General features: G+C 41.3%; 1 long non-coding RNA gene across 3 annotated transcripts in view; it reads right to left on the bottom strand.

Annotated features, from left to right (window-relative positions):
- Window positions 1-17,647, bottom strand: part of LOC123645051 — a 53,856-nt gene that overhangs the window by 9,136 nt on the left and 27,073 nt on the right. For 2 of the 3 annotated variants that reach the window (XR_006737388.1, XR_006737386.1), the window contains one exon: window positions 123-264. This is a non-coding gene — a long non-coding RNA (uncharacterized LOC123645051). Of the gene's footprint in view, window positions 1-122; window positions 265-2,665; window positions 2,868-13,209; window positions 13,386-17,647 lie in introns of all 3 variants that reach the window. The other variant, XR_006737387.1, reaches the window with a different exon arrangement.

Below are 17,647 nucleotides of genomic sequence, written 5' to 3' on the forward strand. Positions count from 1 at the left end.
CATGGAATTACTCATTGTATTCTCCTTTCAACCTATATTGATTTATTCTTCTTACATATCTTATTGTGAAAGTGGATTGGCAGGTATACTTTACCACTCTTATCATTACTATTTTATTTTACCTGATAGCCTTACAGAAGAAGTAGCTAATTCTGAATAACCAAAGTCCATGGTGAGTTTTTTCCAGGAAGCCAAAATCTTCTGACATTCATCTTGCCTTGGATTGTCTAGCTGCGGTCATGTGCTTGACATTTCTTTGCAGTTCTATGAAGGAAACATACAGACAAGGCACATAGAAATGTAAACAGCTGTTAAAGAATCATACAGTAGTACCTAGTAATAGGAGAGGGTTGTTACCACATGATGAGGGTTTATTAATTTACAACACTGGAGGCTTTCTTTGAGGGGAGAGGCACCAGGAGAGCTCGGAAGGCCTTGTGGGTGGCATGGAATTAGTCAGGCCTCAATCGTCAGATGGGGTTTGACATGGCAGAGAGGACAGTCCAAGTAGAGGGACCGTGGGGTGTAAGGAAAGTGGATAAAAAGGCAGAGAGGTCAGACTAGGAAGGCCTTGAATGCTAGCATTGACATTTTAATCCATAGGTAGAGGGGAATAGTGAGTGCTTTTTGAATAGAAAAATGGTAAAAAATAGAACATACTCATTTTTTTTCCCTCCCAGGCTAGACTGAATGGTCCCCTCAAATGTCTCTAGAGTCCATCTGCTCTTCCCTCTTCTGGGCTGAGTTTTCACTCTTGTGATTTCCTGCCTGTTCCTCCAGCCCCTGTTTTTCCACAACGTCATCTTCTCAGATCGCTCTACCATCGCAGGCCTTTCTCTCTTGCCCTTGAAGCCCACATTCCTGGGCAAAGGTGTCGCTGTCTTGGCCCGTGTCTTCCACATCACCTCCGCTGCCCCCACTCTGCTATGCTCCAGAAGCCGGAGATGCGCTTGGCAGGTCCTCAGGTCTGTGTCTCCCACACGCCACCTGGGATGACCTTCCCAGACTCTTCTTCCAAATGTCATCCCTGGGAAGTCTTTCCTGGCACTGTTAAGTCAACCTAATTTTACCAGTTATTTTTCTAAATTTTAGGTCTGATTGTGTTCTTTAATCCTCTTTTGATTTCCCTATTGTGCATAAAGTCCAAATAATGGGGCAGGGCATTTTTATAAAGCTCTTCACAATTAGATCATAATATTTCTTCTTTTTACAGCCAGCCTTTCCCCTCTCAGTGTTCCATCTGATGAGACAAGTCTCAATGGCCTGAGCACTCTATAGATTTTTTTTTTTAAGAGATGGGATCTCGCTAGGTTGCCCAGCCTGGACTCGAACTCTTGGATTCAAATGATCCTCCCACCTTACCCTCCTGAGTAGCTGGGATTACAAGCATGTGCCATCAGGCCTGGCTTGGATTTTTAATTTTGTATTTTTCCTTCATTAATGGACAAAATCATACCCAGTCTTTCAAGATCCAACTAAAATATCATCTCCTTTGAGATTTTGATACATTCCTCATTGTAACCAATCCTGTTCCCCTTTGTCTTTATTCTCATAGTAATAGATATAAAATTTGATTTTATTAGTTATTGTAGTCTCCTATGATCTTTGAAATATATTTCCATTTCTTTTATTGACTGTGAGAACCTTAAGGGTAGGGAATGTCTTTTCTATTTTTGTATCTTAATGTGAAACAGTGATTGAGACGTTAATAATAATATTCAGTTTCATTAACTGCAGAAGTGGTTTTAAGGAGGATTATAATAATTGGTAACATTAAATGAGCCATTATTTTGTGACAAGCACTGTGCTATACATAAGTTACTTATCTCATTTAATTTTCACAGCAACACAGGCATGTGGTCATTACCCCCACACTGCTGAGAAGGTACTGTAGTGAGAAGGTGAAGTAGTTGCCCAAAGTCATCCAGGTTGTCGGTGGCAGAGCTAAAATTTGAATATAGGTCTATCTAATGTTGGAGTTCAAGCTACTAAACATTTAAAATTTTTTCTTCTGGTATTTAAGGGGTTTATATTTATATCTTTGCAAACTTTGAAGTTTTCAAAACATGATCCATCTCCATGGTACTTACATATTATCTCATTTCATCCTCACAACTGTGAGTTAAAACTAGCCCCACTTCATAGGTGAAGAATGCAGCTCTCAGAGTAAATTACTTCTCCCAGGTTAAGTGTTAGAATTAAGAAGAACCTAGTGCTTCAGAATATATTCTAGAATTTTAAAATTAACTCCATTTGATAGAGAATCTATAAAGATGCTGTTTAGGTTTTGAAGTTTAACACTTTTTGTTCAATGCAATTTTAAAGTAAAATACTTGTTTGCCATGAAATATTACATTTCTAAAAGTAACATAACCATATAATAGGATACTCGGAAAATACAAAAACAGAAAAATAACCACCTATAATTTCTCTACCCAAATTCAACTAAGGTACTCATTTTGATGTTGTTCTTTCTAGTCATTTTCTGTATATGTATGTGTTGTCTCAGCATGGCTGAGTTGTCCTCCATGTTGTCGCGTGGCCACCGCAACATGTGATGGTGGCACGGGGCTCCCCCTGGTAAGACGGTGCCTCCCCATACCTGGGAGGGAGGAGAAGCGAGGTGAACGAGCACTTGTTATGAGGTTTGCATTATCTCATTTACCCGCAACACAGCCACATGGCACTGGCTTTAATGATTCTCTAGGTGCGCAGCTGGAGATGCGGGCGGGATGAGGGCTTGTCCTGCCATACAGCGGCTGCTGTGCACAGGGGACCCGCAGACTCCAGAGGCCTCGCCTCCCCCGGGCACTCACGTGGCCACTGCATCTTCTATTAAGTTCTCGTAACAAAGCTCCGTGCTCCAGCTGCACAAATAAATAGTGGGGTGAAAGCTCAGAGGGGTAACCTATACCAAGGAGCAGAAATTACTTTCGTAGGACTAAGGGCAAGGGACTGGGCACTTTACATGCATTACCTCATCTGGCTTTGTCTACAACCCTGAGGTGAGTGTCCTCTGCCTTTTTCATCACCGTGCTGTCACCATCGCATGCTAGGATAACCTGGGTGTTTTCACCATGCTCTGTGTCCCCTCGCATCACACCCTTGCCTCGTGCTTTGAATTATTTCCCTACCATGGACAAGCAGGCGAGTGTCTCTGGCTTCCCTCCAGCCCAGATGACTGTGCATTGCCCCAGCTCTTCACGGCCACTCACTGCGATGTACGTCCAGAAAGAATTCCTCCGTGGTGATGCCATGTGCATATGGGTACTTAATTTGACTAAGCTCTTAAGAAAGGATGCCTCAGTCTACAAGTTTGGTAGCGCCGTGCACATTGAGTTTTGTTTTCCTGTACATCTGCATATACTTGACGTTCACTTGCCCAAATTTTGTCATTCAGAGGGATGTTTTAATTTGCATTTCTGTATTTGGTTTAGGCAGCTCTTGGTGTTCTTATATGGTTCTGGGCTTCCTTTGCTGCGGGTGCCTGTTACTGCCTTCTGCCCATTTCCCACTGGGATTGCTGTCTTTTCCTGTTGACTTGCAGAAGCTCTTGTTACACTGGACAATAATTCCTTTATAGGTTTTATGGTTTGTAAATCTTTTCTCTGTCATCTGTTTGTTAATTTTTTCCATAGTTTACTGAACAGAAAATTCTAATTTGGATGTGATCAAATTCAGTCTAGTTTGCCTACTGTTTTATGCTTTTGAAATTTTATTTAAGAAGTCCTTAAGGCAACAAGAATATTCCCTACATTTTCCTTTACTAACTTTATAGTTTTACCTTTCATAGTTAGGTCTTTAAACCATCTGTAGTTATCTTTTTATGTGTTAGGTAAGGATCTACCTTACTTTATTGTTTGTTGTGAGTCTACCTTGTTCTTTATACTTTAAACATAAAAGCCTTAAAAACTCTTGTGGGAGATACTTTAGGGGCCCCTGTAGCCGACCATATGGTTAAATTGCTTGTTGGCAGTGCCATAGTGTTCTTTGCCCTCTGCCGTGAAACCTCTTCCCACCGGTGTGTGGTCTCTGTGAGGTCGGGGTCTCTGTCGCATGTGGCTGGCATGTGGCCCTCACCCAGCTGTCTCCAGCAGTGTTTGTTACATGCTGGGTGCACGTGAGCTCTTTTCCTGCAGCCAGTTTGTCCTTCTGAGAGAAAGCTTGAAAATGTTAATAGACCAAGACTAATGCTAATATTGCTCTACTATTAACTGGCTGTTTTCTCGAGGAAGTCGTTTTTCTTACTTTGTCTGTAAATCGGTGCCTGTGTGTCTCCACCATCTCATTCAAGATACAGGTTCTCTGTGCTCCTGGGTGGCCAGCCCACCCTGCCCTCCAGCCCCACTCCATCACTGATTGGCTTTCTGTCACAGTGATGAGCTTTGCCTGCTTTGGAATTTTATATAAGTGGAATTATACAGTATATTACTTTCCATGATCGGCTTTTTTTATCAACATGTTTTGAGATTCATCTGCTTAAGGATGTTGGTGGTTCATTCTTTTTCATTGCTGAGTAGTAGTCCATTGTGTGCATATATATATACACCATGATTTTTTAAATCCATTTATCTGCTGAAGGGACATTTGGGGGTTATTATGACATAAGATAGAGTGTGCTTTTATGTACAGGTGTAGGCGTGTATTGGGATAAATATCTAAGAGTGGAATCACTAGGCCATATGATAAATGTATGTTTAACTTTATTAGAAACAGCACAACTGTTATCCAAAGTGAAGAGTTTACATTTCCACCAGCAGTATATGAGAATTCCAAGTTTTCCACACCTGGTATTGTCCATCTTATAAAATTTGTGTCATTCCAGTGGGTTTGTTAGTGGCATCTCACAAAGTTTAAGTTTGCATTTTCCTGATGTAAGCACCTTTTAATGTGACCAATGATATCTTCTTTCACAAAGTGTCTGTTCAGTTCCTTTGCCCATTTCCTAGTGAGTTGGTTTATTTCAGCATTCTTACTGAAGTGTTATAGAGTTCTTCATATGTGCTGGATACGAGTTCACTGACAGATCTACATATCTATGGTTCTAGAAGGAGATGATAGAGGAAATGAGGAAGAATCACTATTTATAGAGATATTGGGTAAAAGATACTAGTACTAAATCCAGGAAGCCCAGTGCAGAACAAATCAAAAGGATATCCACATTTAGCCATATTATAGTGAAAACTGCAGAATTTACTAGAGGGAAAGAGAAAACCTTAAATACAGACAATAGATTTTTGAAAAGACATCATTTATAAAGGTGTGGTAGTTAGACTCATGACTGACTTCTTAACTGTAGCACTGGAATTCAAATGACTGGAACAATAGCTTCAATATGTCTTGAGAGATATTAACTCTCAGCCTAGAATTACTTACCTTTCAAGTAAGAAATTGAAATAAAGGCTTTTTTAGACAAAGTCTGAGAGAAAAATTCTTAATGGTTTACATTAGGTAGGAAAAAAAATGATCCCAAATGAAAGTTCTGAAATGTAAGAATGAATAAAGAGCAAAGTTGATAAATGTGGTTAAAATTAAAGCATGAACTATAAAATATAACATTCAATTTGTGAAAAATATTTAGGCCAGAGCAACTGTAACACCAGCAGCAGAATATAGAAACAACAAAGGATCATTAGCTGCAGAACGGATAGTCATATGTTTATATAACAGGCTATTACACTACAATAAAAATAAACTGTTGCCTCACACATTAATATGGATTAATTGCAAAAATATAATGTGAAAGAAAGGAATCAAATTACAAAAGAATACTTGGAGAATGACTCCATTTCTGTAAAGCTCAAAAACCGGCAGCACAGAGCAACGTGTTTTTAAGGGATGCACATACACAGGACCCAACGGTATGAAGACAAAAACAGGGAGATTGTTAACACAGAATTAAGGACACTGGTGGTGGGGGCAGGAGCCAGCAGGAGGGGGCCTATCCAAGGAGCTTCTGCTCTTTCTGAGGCGAGGTGGTGGTTTCTCTGGTGTTTCTTTTATTCTTCAAACTGCACATATTTTAAAATACTTCCTTGTATGAGTAATTTCTAAATGAAAAATTTTAAAGAACGAGTAAGTGGATGGCACAGAAGCCTGTTGGGGAACGTGGATGATAAACAGGGGTCAGGAGGTGGGATATGTAATGAAAGGATTGATTATCCTGCCTGGTCGGATCACTGTTGTGTTGCCAGCAGAGCTTTCCTTCTGTTCCCAGATGTGCACATCTCAGTCACATTCAGGCATTGACAGCCTATTCTACTATGTTTTAGGGAACCGGTTCATTCAGTAGTAATCATCATCATTTAAGTCAACTGTTTCTTTTTAGGTATTTCTCTTTTCTTCCACTGAAGACTTTTCTATGCCAGATTATCAAACTGAAAATGATATCCTAATTACATGGAAACTACATTATTTGAATGCTGTGTGTTTTTGAACACTTGGCACTATAGAAAGAAGTGTATTTGGCTGAGTGTTGTTGTGAGTAGAATTCTATCAAGTGTTATCAAGAGAAATTTCATACAGAATTGAAAAAGAAGGCCTAGTATTTACCATTAATTATTTTTCTCTGACAAATGGACAAAGCATATAATTTTATTGTGACCTTTTTTTTAGTTTTTTTTTTTTATTTCAATAGATTTAGGGGGTGCAAGTATTTTGGGTTACATGGATGAGTTATATCATGGTGAGGTTAGGGCTTTTCAGGTACAATGTACATTATTATGATAATATTTTATAATTGAGTTTAAAATGAAAATAGAAGTTTTAAAAATGTATATGATTTAGAAAGATGTAATTTTCTAATTTTTAATTACATAATTTATTTTGAAAGAAAATCCATTCAATAAAATTAGTAGGTTATACATCATAAAGTTTGCTAATCATTGAAAGTTTGTCTTAGAGTTCTGTTAAAATAGATTGTGTACTAAGTGTTGTACAAAATACAGTTAGATTTGGTTTAGGGCTAGTAAATGTATATAATAAGAAAAACATATAACAAATATTTTCAATGGTGGAATTGGGCTTTAATGTAACATTTTGAAACATCCCATTTCATTATGAGACATTGATTAATTCCTATTCTCAACTGCTGAGGAATGGAGAAACAAAAGAGATGGGAATGTTTGCCACTGGCCAAGAGTGAGACTGGCGCTGTCACCAGTGCTGTCGGTGCAAGACGCAAGCCACACAGTGCAGGAAGCAGGGTCCCCATCATCCTGAAGGAAAAATAAAATTCGGTTGGCTTTTAATCCATGTGTGTGCGTGTGTGCACATTGTCCTCATGTGTATCAATCAGTATACACGATATATTTTATTAGAGCTTTTGTTCCAAAAATATTTTGAGGACAATTAGAAAAGAAGATACAGAGTAAGGCTATATATATTAGAAGGGGATGAGAAGGATGAGGAAAAGAGAAATGAAGTTTAGGATCTAAAATAGAGCCAGGAGGAAACCTAATACGAGAAAGTCTTCCATGAATTCCTACAGCTTGTTAAGGATGTGTCACAAATTTGGCTTTTGGTATAAAGAGCAAGCTCAACATTTTAGTGATGGTCATAAAGCAAATTTGTTGCCCAGGTGAATCGTAGCTTTTATTCACAATGCTAAAACCAGAAGGAAATTTATCCTGAGGGTTTTCAGAAAGGTAACCATTTTCTAATTGATGGCAGAGCATAGCCCTGTGTCTTGAGTAGTCAAGGTTGGGCTTTCGGGTGCGATTTTGACTAAACTGTCACTGGTTGTGTGATGAAGAGTGTCCCAGGACAGTCCTCTGCTGTTGCCTGTGCTCTTTTTCCCAACTACCAAGGAAATGGACTGTACAACTTACAGTATATTTTAGGCCTGGTGCAGTGGCTCGTGCCTATAATCCTAACACTTTGGGAGGCCAAGGAGGGAGGACTGGTTGAGGCCAGGAGTTCAAGACCAGTCTGAGCAAGAGCGAGACCCCATCTCTACTAAAATGGGAGGGGGGGAGAAAAGCCAGGTGTGGTGGCATGTGCCTGTAGTCCCAGCTACTGGAGTGCCTGAGGCAGAAGGATCACTTGAGCCTAGGAGTTTGAAGTTGCAGTGAGCTGTGGTAGTAACACTGTACTGTATCCCAGGTAACAGAGCGAGACCTTGTCTCCAAAAAAAGAAAAAGACACCTCCCCCTCCAAATTTACAATATGTTTAATCTTCAGATATGAAACAAGTACATTATTCTTGAACCTATGGTGAGTTTTGCATTGTTACACAGATATGTCATTTTCATCAGTTGTGTCATTGTTATAGACTGGTAAGTTTTTAAAAAGTTGGTAAAACTTGGGGATAGGTCCAATTTAATTGTGTAAAAAGATTAGAGCAAGCTATAAAATGTACAATTCATCATTACTGAAATCACAACTTAGAATTAAAAATATTTTTTATAAAATGGAACCAATGTTAATAATGTAAGTAGTGTATGTGTCACAGTAAAAACGGTTTATTTCTCCCAAATGAAAACTCTGCCTGTTATGGAAGGGATAGTTAAGTCTCTACTAGCTTTAAGATAAATAAATGTTTTACTTTTCTACTTTTAATTAATGTCACTGCATAAATAAGAGGTCAAAATCTAATGTAATTATTTGCAGTGTAACCTTTGGGACAATCATAATAGAGAAACTTTTTAAAGAGAAAGTATTTGTAATGCCTTCACTATTCATGAAAGATATAATGGAAAGAAAAGGGATTTTATTGGTTAGTTAATCCCCATAAAATCTACATAATCTTTCACATATATTTTTATTTCTCTTGGGTATACACCTAAGCGTGGAATGCTGGGTCCTACGGGAGGTAAACACTTAAGATATTGCCCAACTGTTTTCCAAAGTGGTGGTTCCATTTTACATTCCTACCAGCGGTGTATGAGAGCCCCACTTTCCCCCATCCTTGCTAACATGTTGAGTTGAGACTGGCTATATAATTTGCTGGGTCTTGGGCAAAATGAAAACGCCGGGCTCCCTGTTCTAAGATCATTAAGGATTTCAAGATGAAAACAGGAGGGCATGAAACAAGGCGCAGGGCCCTCTGTGCAGGGGTTCTGTGTCACTGCACAGGTCACAGGCCCGTGAAGTCAGCCCTGCGTGGCCCGCCAGTCTCTTTCTTTCAGCCACTCGGGCAGGTGCGCAGCAATTCTCACTGTGGTGCAAGTCGCAGTTCCCCCACAACTAATGACATTGAGCATACTTACATGTCTTCTGAGCATCTTCTTTGGTGAAGTATCTAGCCAGATTTTTTGCTTATTTTGTTATTGGGTTATTTTTTATTACTGAGTTTGAGACCTATTTACATATTCTGGATATAAGTCCTTTATCAGGTACAGGCTTTGCAAATATTTCCTGCCAGTCTATGGTTGGTATTTTCACTCTAACAGTGTCTTTGGAAGAATATAAGTTTAAAATCTTAGGCCGGGCGCGGTGGCTCACGCCTGTAATCCTAGCTCTGGGAGGCCAAGGCGGGTGGATCGCTCGAGGTCAGGAGTTCGAGACCAGCCTGAGCAAGAGTGAGACCCCTGTCTCTACTAAAAATAGAAAGAAATTGTCTGGCCAACTAAAAATATATATGCAAAAAAATTAGCCGGGCATGGTGGCTCATGCCTGTAGTCCCAGCTACTCAGGAGGCTGAGGCAGTAGGATCGCTTAAGCCCAGGAGTCTGAGGTTGCTGTGAGCTAGGCTGATGCCACGGCACTCACTCTAGCCCGGGCAACAAAGTGAGACTCTGTCTGAAAAAAAATAAAATAAAATAAAATCTTGATAAAATTCTGCGTGCTCTTTCAGAAAACCATGCTTCAGGTGTTATATGTAAGACGTCTTTGCCTAGCCCAAGATCACAAACATTTTCTATTTTCTTCTGGAAGTTTATAGTTTTACATTTATATTTATGGCCCATTTTAAGTTACTTTTCGTATATGTATGAGATGTGGAATGAGTTAAATTTTTTTTTTTGATACACGAGTAGCCACATTTTCCTGCACACTTTATTGAAAAGACAATCCTTTTTCCACTGCATGGCCTTTGCTCATCTGTAACACATCTGTTTTCCATGCTTGAGTGAGTCTATTTTCCTTTTTTTTTTTTGAGACAGAGGCTTGTTCAAGTCGCTGGGCTAGAGTGACATGGTGTCCGCCTAGCTCCCTGCAGCCTCTAGCTCCTGGGCTTGAGTGATCCTCCTGCCTCAGCCTCCTGAGTAGCTGGGACTGCGGGTGCCACCACCACACCTGGCTAATTTTTTTTTTCTATTTTTAGTAGAGATGGGGTCTCACTCTTGCTTAGGCTGGTCTCAAACTCCTGACCCCGAGTGATCCTCCCTCCTTGGCCTCCCAGAGTGCCGGGATTGCAGGAGTGAGCCACTGCACCCGGCCGTGAGTCTGTTTCTGAACTCTCTATTTCGTTCTATTGATCTATTTGTCTTTATACCACTGTCTTGATTACCATAGCTTTATTAATCTTGAAATTGAGTGGTATTAGTCCTTGAATTTTGTTCTTTTTTTTTCTGGAGGACTTATTCTATGTCATTTGCATGTCCACATGAATATTAGAATCAGCTTGACAATTTCTATAACAGAGAACACTTAGATGTTGACTGGGCTTGTGCTGAATCTGCAGATCAATTTGGTCCGAACTGATGTCTGAGTGTTTTTCTGACCTGCGAAGAAAGAGTATCTCTCCCTTTGCTAAGGTCTCCTTTATTTTTACTCTGCAATGTTTACAGTTTTTGTAGTACAGGTCTTTTGTAGTTTTGTCAGATTTACCTGTAAATATTTCTTTTTAAATGCTATGACAATCTAATGCCACCAGTGGTATGACAAGAGGTGGAGCCCAGGTGGCAATGTGAGCGATGGCTTCCTCCAGAGCAAATGTTCCAAGAGACAGACAGTGGAAGCTGCTGGTTTCATGAGTCCTGGGCCTGGAAGCTGATACCGTGTCATTTCCACCATGTTCCATTCACCAAAGACGTCCTGTATATTTTCTCTTCATCTCATCAGCTCTTTGCTCTGTTTTCTTTTATGACTTCATTTGCATTGAGTATTTTTTCATTCTTATTTCCTTTGTGGCCCATTAGCTATAACTTTTTGTTTTACTGTTTTAGTTATTTAGCTTTAGGGCATGGTTTCTCAACCTTACATTTTGGGTTGGATAGTTCTCTGTGGGGGCACCTGTCCTGTACAGCGCAGGATATGAAACAATACCGTTGGTTTCTACCTTCCAGTGATATGACACCACTTTCTGTGCTGCGTAAGAGCCATACAGAATGCTCCACACTTCCATCGCTTCCCCTCGGGTCTCTATGGTATTGTCATATATGTTACTTACACATGTGTTATACACCCCAATTTCATTATTGTTATTTTTGTTTAAAGAGTCAATTATCTTTTAAAGACGTTTTAAAAAGAAAACAAGTCACATACTACCCATTTGGTTACCATGGGCAGATCTCTAAACATAATCTCATCTGGTATCATTTTTCTCCTGCCTAAAGTACGTCTAACATTTCTTGCATTTTAAGAGTGTGTTGCTGATTGATTCTTTCAGCTTTTATGTATCTTAGAAAGTATTTCACTTTAAACCTATTTTTCTTCTGATATACACAATTTGCCACTGTAACCATTTGTAAGTGTAGTTCACTGGCGTTAAGTAAATTCACAATGCTGTGCAACCATCATCATTATATATTTCCAATTTTCTCATCATACGAACTGGAAGCTCTGTAACCATTAGGCGATAACTCCCATTTCCCCTGCCCTCAGCCCCGGGTAACCTCTAACATACTTTGTCTGTATGAATCTGCCTATTCTAGATATTTCACAGAAGTGGAATCATATGGTATTTGTCCTTTTGTGCCTGGCTTATTTCATTTATCATGATGTTTCCAAGATTCACCCATGCTGTAGCAGGTGTCATATAACTCCATTCCTTTTCATGGCTGAGTAATATTCCTCTTTGTGTACTTGCCACATTTTCTTTATCCATTTATCATCTGTTGATGGACATTGGGGTTGTTTCTGCCTTTTGGTTAGCGTGAATACAGTTGCTATGAACATTAGTATGCAAATGTAAGTTTGAATCTCTGTTCTGAATTCTTTTGGTTACACACCTGTAAGTGGACTTGCTGGGTCATACGGTAATTCTATGCTTAACCTTTTGAGGAACCACCAAAGTGTTTCAACAATAGCTGCACCATTTTTCACTCTCAGCAGCAATATATGCGGGTTCCAGTTTCTCACAGGCGAGGGGGATGGAGGGATGGGATGGAAGATGCCTGGGCTGGGAGTCGGTGCCCAGTGTTCCCTCCTGATCTTAGATCAGACTCCTCAGCTTCTTGGCCATCGGAGCAGGGCTGCTCCCCATACCCACTGTGGCAGTCCCCTGGAGTCCCCCAGGCTTCACCCAGCAGCACCCAGGTGACAGGTCCCCAACAACCCCCTTGGACACGCTCAGACACTCCAGGGCTTTCAACAATTAGAAGCCTGCCCTCTGCCGGCTGCTCAGTGACACAGACCCCAGGACCCAGCAACAGAAACAGGAACGCGCAGGCGCGGCTCTAGCGAGGTGGAGTCTGCGCTCCACTGCCGGCTGTGGTCGCGGCACTTCCGACTTCTGAGGGAAAGAGGCCAAGGCTGGGGCCGAGCCCGGAGCCCCAGCGCTGGATCAGCCTGGGGGCGGGCTCCGGTCCAGCCACCGGCGCACCCGGGGCAGAAGCTGCGCCCGAGGATCAGGCCGGCTCAGCCACGGTGAGGGAGCGGGGCCCACCCAAGCCACAGCCGCCGCCGCCGCCGCGTCCCCCGCGTGCCTGTTGCTCCCTGGCTCAGGTGTCCCCCTCAGGCTCCTGCCTTTGCCCAGAGCCCCTTGCTACCACCCACTCGGTTTCCAGTTCCCCCTTCCCCGTGCAGCCCATTCACCTGCTGGGGTAAAGCCCTGTAGGTGGCACCGCCTTAACCTCCCTTCTTCCCAGTGACAGCCTTTCCACGTTCTCTTTGCCACCGTCTCCCCGTCCTTTAACTCTGACCCTTTCTTCTTTTTCTCTTCCATTTTATCTTTCTCTCTCTTCTGTGATCCTCACTCCTTTCTCCCAGTTTTTTTGCTCTTCCTTCTCATCCCCCTCACTGTTTTATCTCCGCTGACCCCTCCTCTCCATGTCCCTTCTCCCGTCTGTCCCCTCATTGGACGTCCTTCCTCGCCCGCTGCCACACCTGTCCCCATCTCCTTCTCCAGGCTTCAGGGGTCTAGGCAGGAACAATTTGAGGACTGTCTCTTCCCAGGAACTGCAGGGTGGGCAGATGGGGATTTGTAGTTTTCGTCTTCCTTTTGTGTTTGGAGAAAGGGGAGCTTGGAGGCGTTGAAGAGAGCCTGGAAGCCTTGTTACCTACTGTTATGGCAAAACCCAAGAGATGGTGTGTTACAGCGTGATAAAGACAGGGCGGACATGCATACTGAGACCTTACAAAATATTTAGCTTTTTGACGAAAGTAGCTAAAAAAATATTTTGATTTATATTTTTTTTAATTTTGAGCATCTTTTAGTGAGGAGATACAGCTTCGGAAATTTAAAAATATTTATTTACAGGCTTGACTATTGTAACTTAGAAAAAAAATGATTTTTTTTTTTCTTTTGGAGGCAGAGACCAAGGGCATTTGAGGACTGACAATGACCTTGCTTCGCAGTCAGATTGTGACAGCCTCTTTAATACCTTCCAAAGGGTTCATATGTTTTGCCTTCTCTGCTTTAGTTGGGAAAACCTTATATTTGCAAATTTTCTCCTTCCTGTTTCAAAATAGCTTGAGATTTCAGTTGGTTTTTTTCATTGAGTTGGATTACACGTGGTTTGCAGTACATTTATTAAAAACATTGCTCCATAATACGCAACAAGCTAAATGTTGGTCTCCTAGAGGGACAGACATTCTAGTCAAAACTAAATCCCAATAATCATATTCTCATAGAATGTTAGTCGTTTCCTATTTTCCCTCCATCTGGTTCTTTAGGAAAATGGAGCTCACAGGTTATAGGCGGCGGCAACGGTGTGTGGGGGGGTGAGCCTCAAAATTTTATTTTAGTTGGCAAGTCCCCCCCTTTTGGCCAAGATATGTCAGAGAGATGGCATCTATGGCCAAACTTTTATGACCTTTAACTTTCACATCCACTTAACTTTTAATGACCATTGACATATTGAAGTTTAGTTTCAAAGATCAATGAATTAGACAAAATCATCTTTCACAAAATACTTATATCTTATGATATTTTCATTAAAAAATTTTGTATGGAATTATTTTCCTTTCATCCACAAGTTTTAATTACATACATACACAGATGATCACATCAACTCTTAGAAAAACCTAGAAAGTTAAAGTAACTTTGAACTGTTAGTCGCCCATTTTATTGGCATTCCTAAATACAAAAATAACAAGGTATAAGCTTTAAACTTATGTTTAAGAACCAATGTTGTAGTATTTTACCTTATAAATGATCCAAATATTTTATGATTATCTCTTTTAAATTAACATAATGACTTTAAGATTTTCAATTATAGGAAAATGTTATTCATTTATATTTACCTACTTTATCTTATCTATTCATTTACCTTAGCAGTTTACGTAGATTCCAGCTATTGATTTAAATTACTTTTCTGTTTGCCATTTTTGTACCCTGTAAATTAGATCTGTAACATGGAACAGGGATTAAAATATAGTTTAAGTTACTGGCTTTTCAATCTTAAACTCATAAATCTTACCGAGAAAAGCAAGTAAGTCTTTCAGTAAGACTTAGTAAACAAATATGACATCACTTTTAAATGCTATAAATGTAGTAGATGTTTTAGAACATCCCATTAGATCATTAGATCCTTCCAAAACGTAACGTCCTGAAATAGAATTTATTGACATCATAGGGATAAAAGTGTCTCTGGTCCCCTAAGTCTGGGAGCAAATGCCCCCAAAAGGTCCCCGTGAAGACCTGTTGAGAATTTACTGCCGTGAAGGTTACTAGGAGAAAGGATTAACACTTATGTATGGATATCTTCAGAACGAACACTCAAAGGTGCAGGGGAAACTGTCCACTATTTATGTGGAAAGCATGGACAGGGCAGTAGAAATGACTGGCCCAAAAGGGGGTGCGCTCATTCTAACAGGCCGAGTGGCAGAACCAGCAAGGCTTTTACATTGAGATTCTGCTTGCCCTCTCTCGAGTGTGCCTTCCTCCCTTCTGGGCCGCAGGGCAGCAAGGCCCTTTCTGGCACGGGGTTTTACAGTAAAACAAAGAACAAAGCAGGTCAGATAATTACTTCATGGCCATTTTACATAGACTAAGTTTGGGTTTTAAGTCTAGCTTTTGAAGAACAGGAGTTGTTTTAAAAAAAAAAGTGTGCTCTCCTTGATTCTAACGGATGCTAATTGCTTCTGTAAATATGGCTTGCTGACCTAGCTTAAGTGAAGCCGAGATGGACTTGACAGGCCGGGGGGAGATAACCACAAGTTACTTCCTGATAAAGGGCTGGAAAGTCCCTGGGCCTTCCAACCAATTAACCAGATAAGAAGAGCAAGGCGTAATCAGAAGCCTGTCCTGCAACTTAAAAACCAACCAATCAAAAGGCAGTCCCACGGCTTGAAAACCAACCAATCAGGAGCCAAGACAATCAGCCACTTTTGAAGGAGCAAATGAATTAAGGGAGGGAGGGGGGATGGCATACCCCGTGCATGTAATCTGCTGAAAAGTATAAAAGAAATTCACCCCCCGCTGTGCGGGATCCCTGCCCATGGAAAGAGACCACTGCGTTGGTGCTCCAGGCTTGGACCCCACCTCAAGCTAGTCAATAAAACTCCTTTGCCTTTTTGCAGCCTCAGTGACTCTGTCTTTCTGTTTCTGGGGACGGGGGGAACCAGCTTTAACACTTTCACAAAAAAGGGGTTCTGGGTTGTACGACCTGCCTTGGGTACAGGGATTCTGGTTTTTATGGCCGGCTTCAGGGAGGGATTGGTATAAGACGCAAGCAGATGAGGCAAGGTCAGAACATTTTTGTTCCTGAAGCATTCATTTTAAGTTAAGTTTTCTGAATCCCATATCAACATAAGATCACCTGAGTGTAGACTGAGAGGAAGAGACAGAGAGAGAGAAAAAAAAAATCTCAGTGCCAGTCCTCAGCACCTCAAACAATGCTACAAAGAAGTAGCATGCTTTTTCCGTGAGGATCAAGATTAAGCTGTCTAGAAAACAATCTAAATGGTTTCAGAACAATTTTTGGGGGGGGGTGGACTGTACACTTGAGTACATGAAATATTCATAAAGAGTAAGACTGTTTTCAGATTCTCTGGATTGTAATCATCATTCACTTTTCATCTTAAAATAAATTACTACACAAAAATTAATAATTTACAAACGTTTCCCCAGGCACAAACTTTGTTACAGCCACATAATGTACAAATAACCAGATCGCTTGTAAAGAGTGGGACAAAAATGGACAAGACCAAGGGAAAACTCAAGCTTTCAACTTAAGCTCTTCTAACCACAACTTCCAGGACAACTCTGAGTCCCTGACACTCCGGTTAACATTACATGACAGTGCGTTTAGAAACACCTTCTGTGTACCTCTCTATACACACTGAATCAGTGGAGGTAAACTCTATCTGCCTTTAGGGTTAAAAGACGAAAACCGAAATGTTTTTATACCCCTTTGACCAATAACTGGCATCAGGATCTTCAGGTGGCCTTTCCATTGTAAATGCCATAAACAGTGAGTTATCTGGACATCAACAGAAAAAGTTAGCAGGGTTTAGAGTACCCAGAAGAGAAGAGAGAGAAATAGCTCCAGACAGTTCAACTCTATAGCGCAGTATGTCGACCATTTCGGCTCCGAATTTTTCTGGATGTAATTTGCCCTTTCGTAAAAATTTGTGCACAAGCATTAGCTGTAACCAGCTGGAGCCCTAGCAACACCTGGCATGCCTTCCACTCTTTTCACTTCCAGAACTACTTGCAAGTTGAGGCACCACACACCAACTGTGGTGCCCCATGGGGGTCATTCTCCCTTGTCTTTCCTCCATTTTAAAGGATGTCCCATTTTTTCTTTAAAAGAAGCAACCGAACTGTTACACGGGGTTTGGTGTCGTGGATCAGAGTGTGCTGCTTGTGGGTGGGGCTCCTCAAGGTCTCACCACTGAGTGGCTCCCACCCTCTTAGGTGTCTCAGGTTTCTCTCTCGGAGGTCTAGCACCTCCGAGAGGGCTCCAAACGCCGAGTGATCAGCTCTTATATGCGTTTCCTGGAAGAGCCTTCTTTTAATTAACATGTGGGGGGGGTTCCCTATGGGGCCACTCGTGCCTTGGGGAAGCGCCCCAGGCAACTCCCACCTGGGACCCCGGTCGCCCAGGGCTCCCAAGGCTGGGAGGAGTAAGGTTGCCCCTTCTCTTCGGAGCTGAGGAACTCAGTCTCTCATTTATCTACCAACAAGACAGTTCAGTTTCCTCTTTCAAAAATGCACAGCAAAGCCAATTGAGATTAATTTTAGGATAAAAAGACAAGCGAGAAGACCCTTTAGGATGCACCTCCAAATCTAAGTTAGGATCCCAAACAACAATTCCTAGGAAAAGAACCGGCTCAGAGTAAACCAAGACCATCAACCAAAAATGGCGCTCGGGACGAC

This window comes from Lemur catta, chromosome 9, assembly GCF_020740605.2.
Source record: "Lemur catta isolate mLemCat1 chromosome 9, mLemCat1.pri, whole genome shotgun sequence".
Lineage (NCBI taxonomy): Eukaryota > Metazoa > Chordata > Mammalia > Primates > Lemuridae > Lemur > Lemur catta.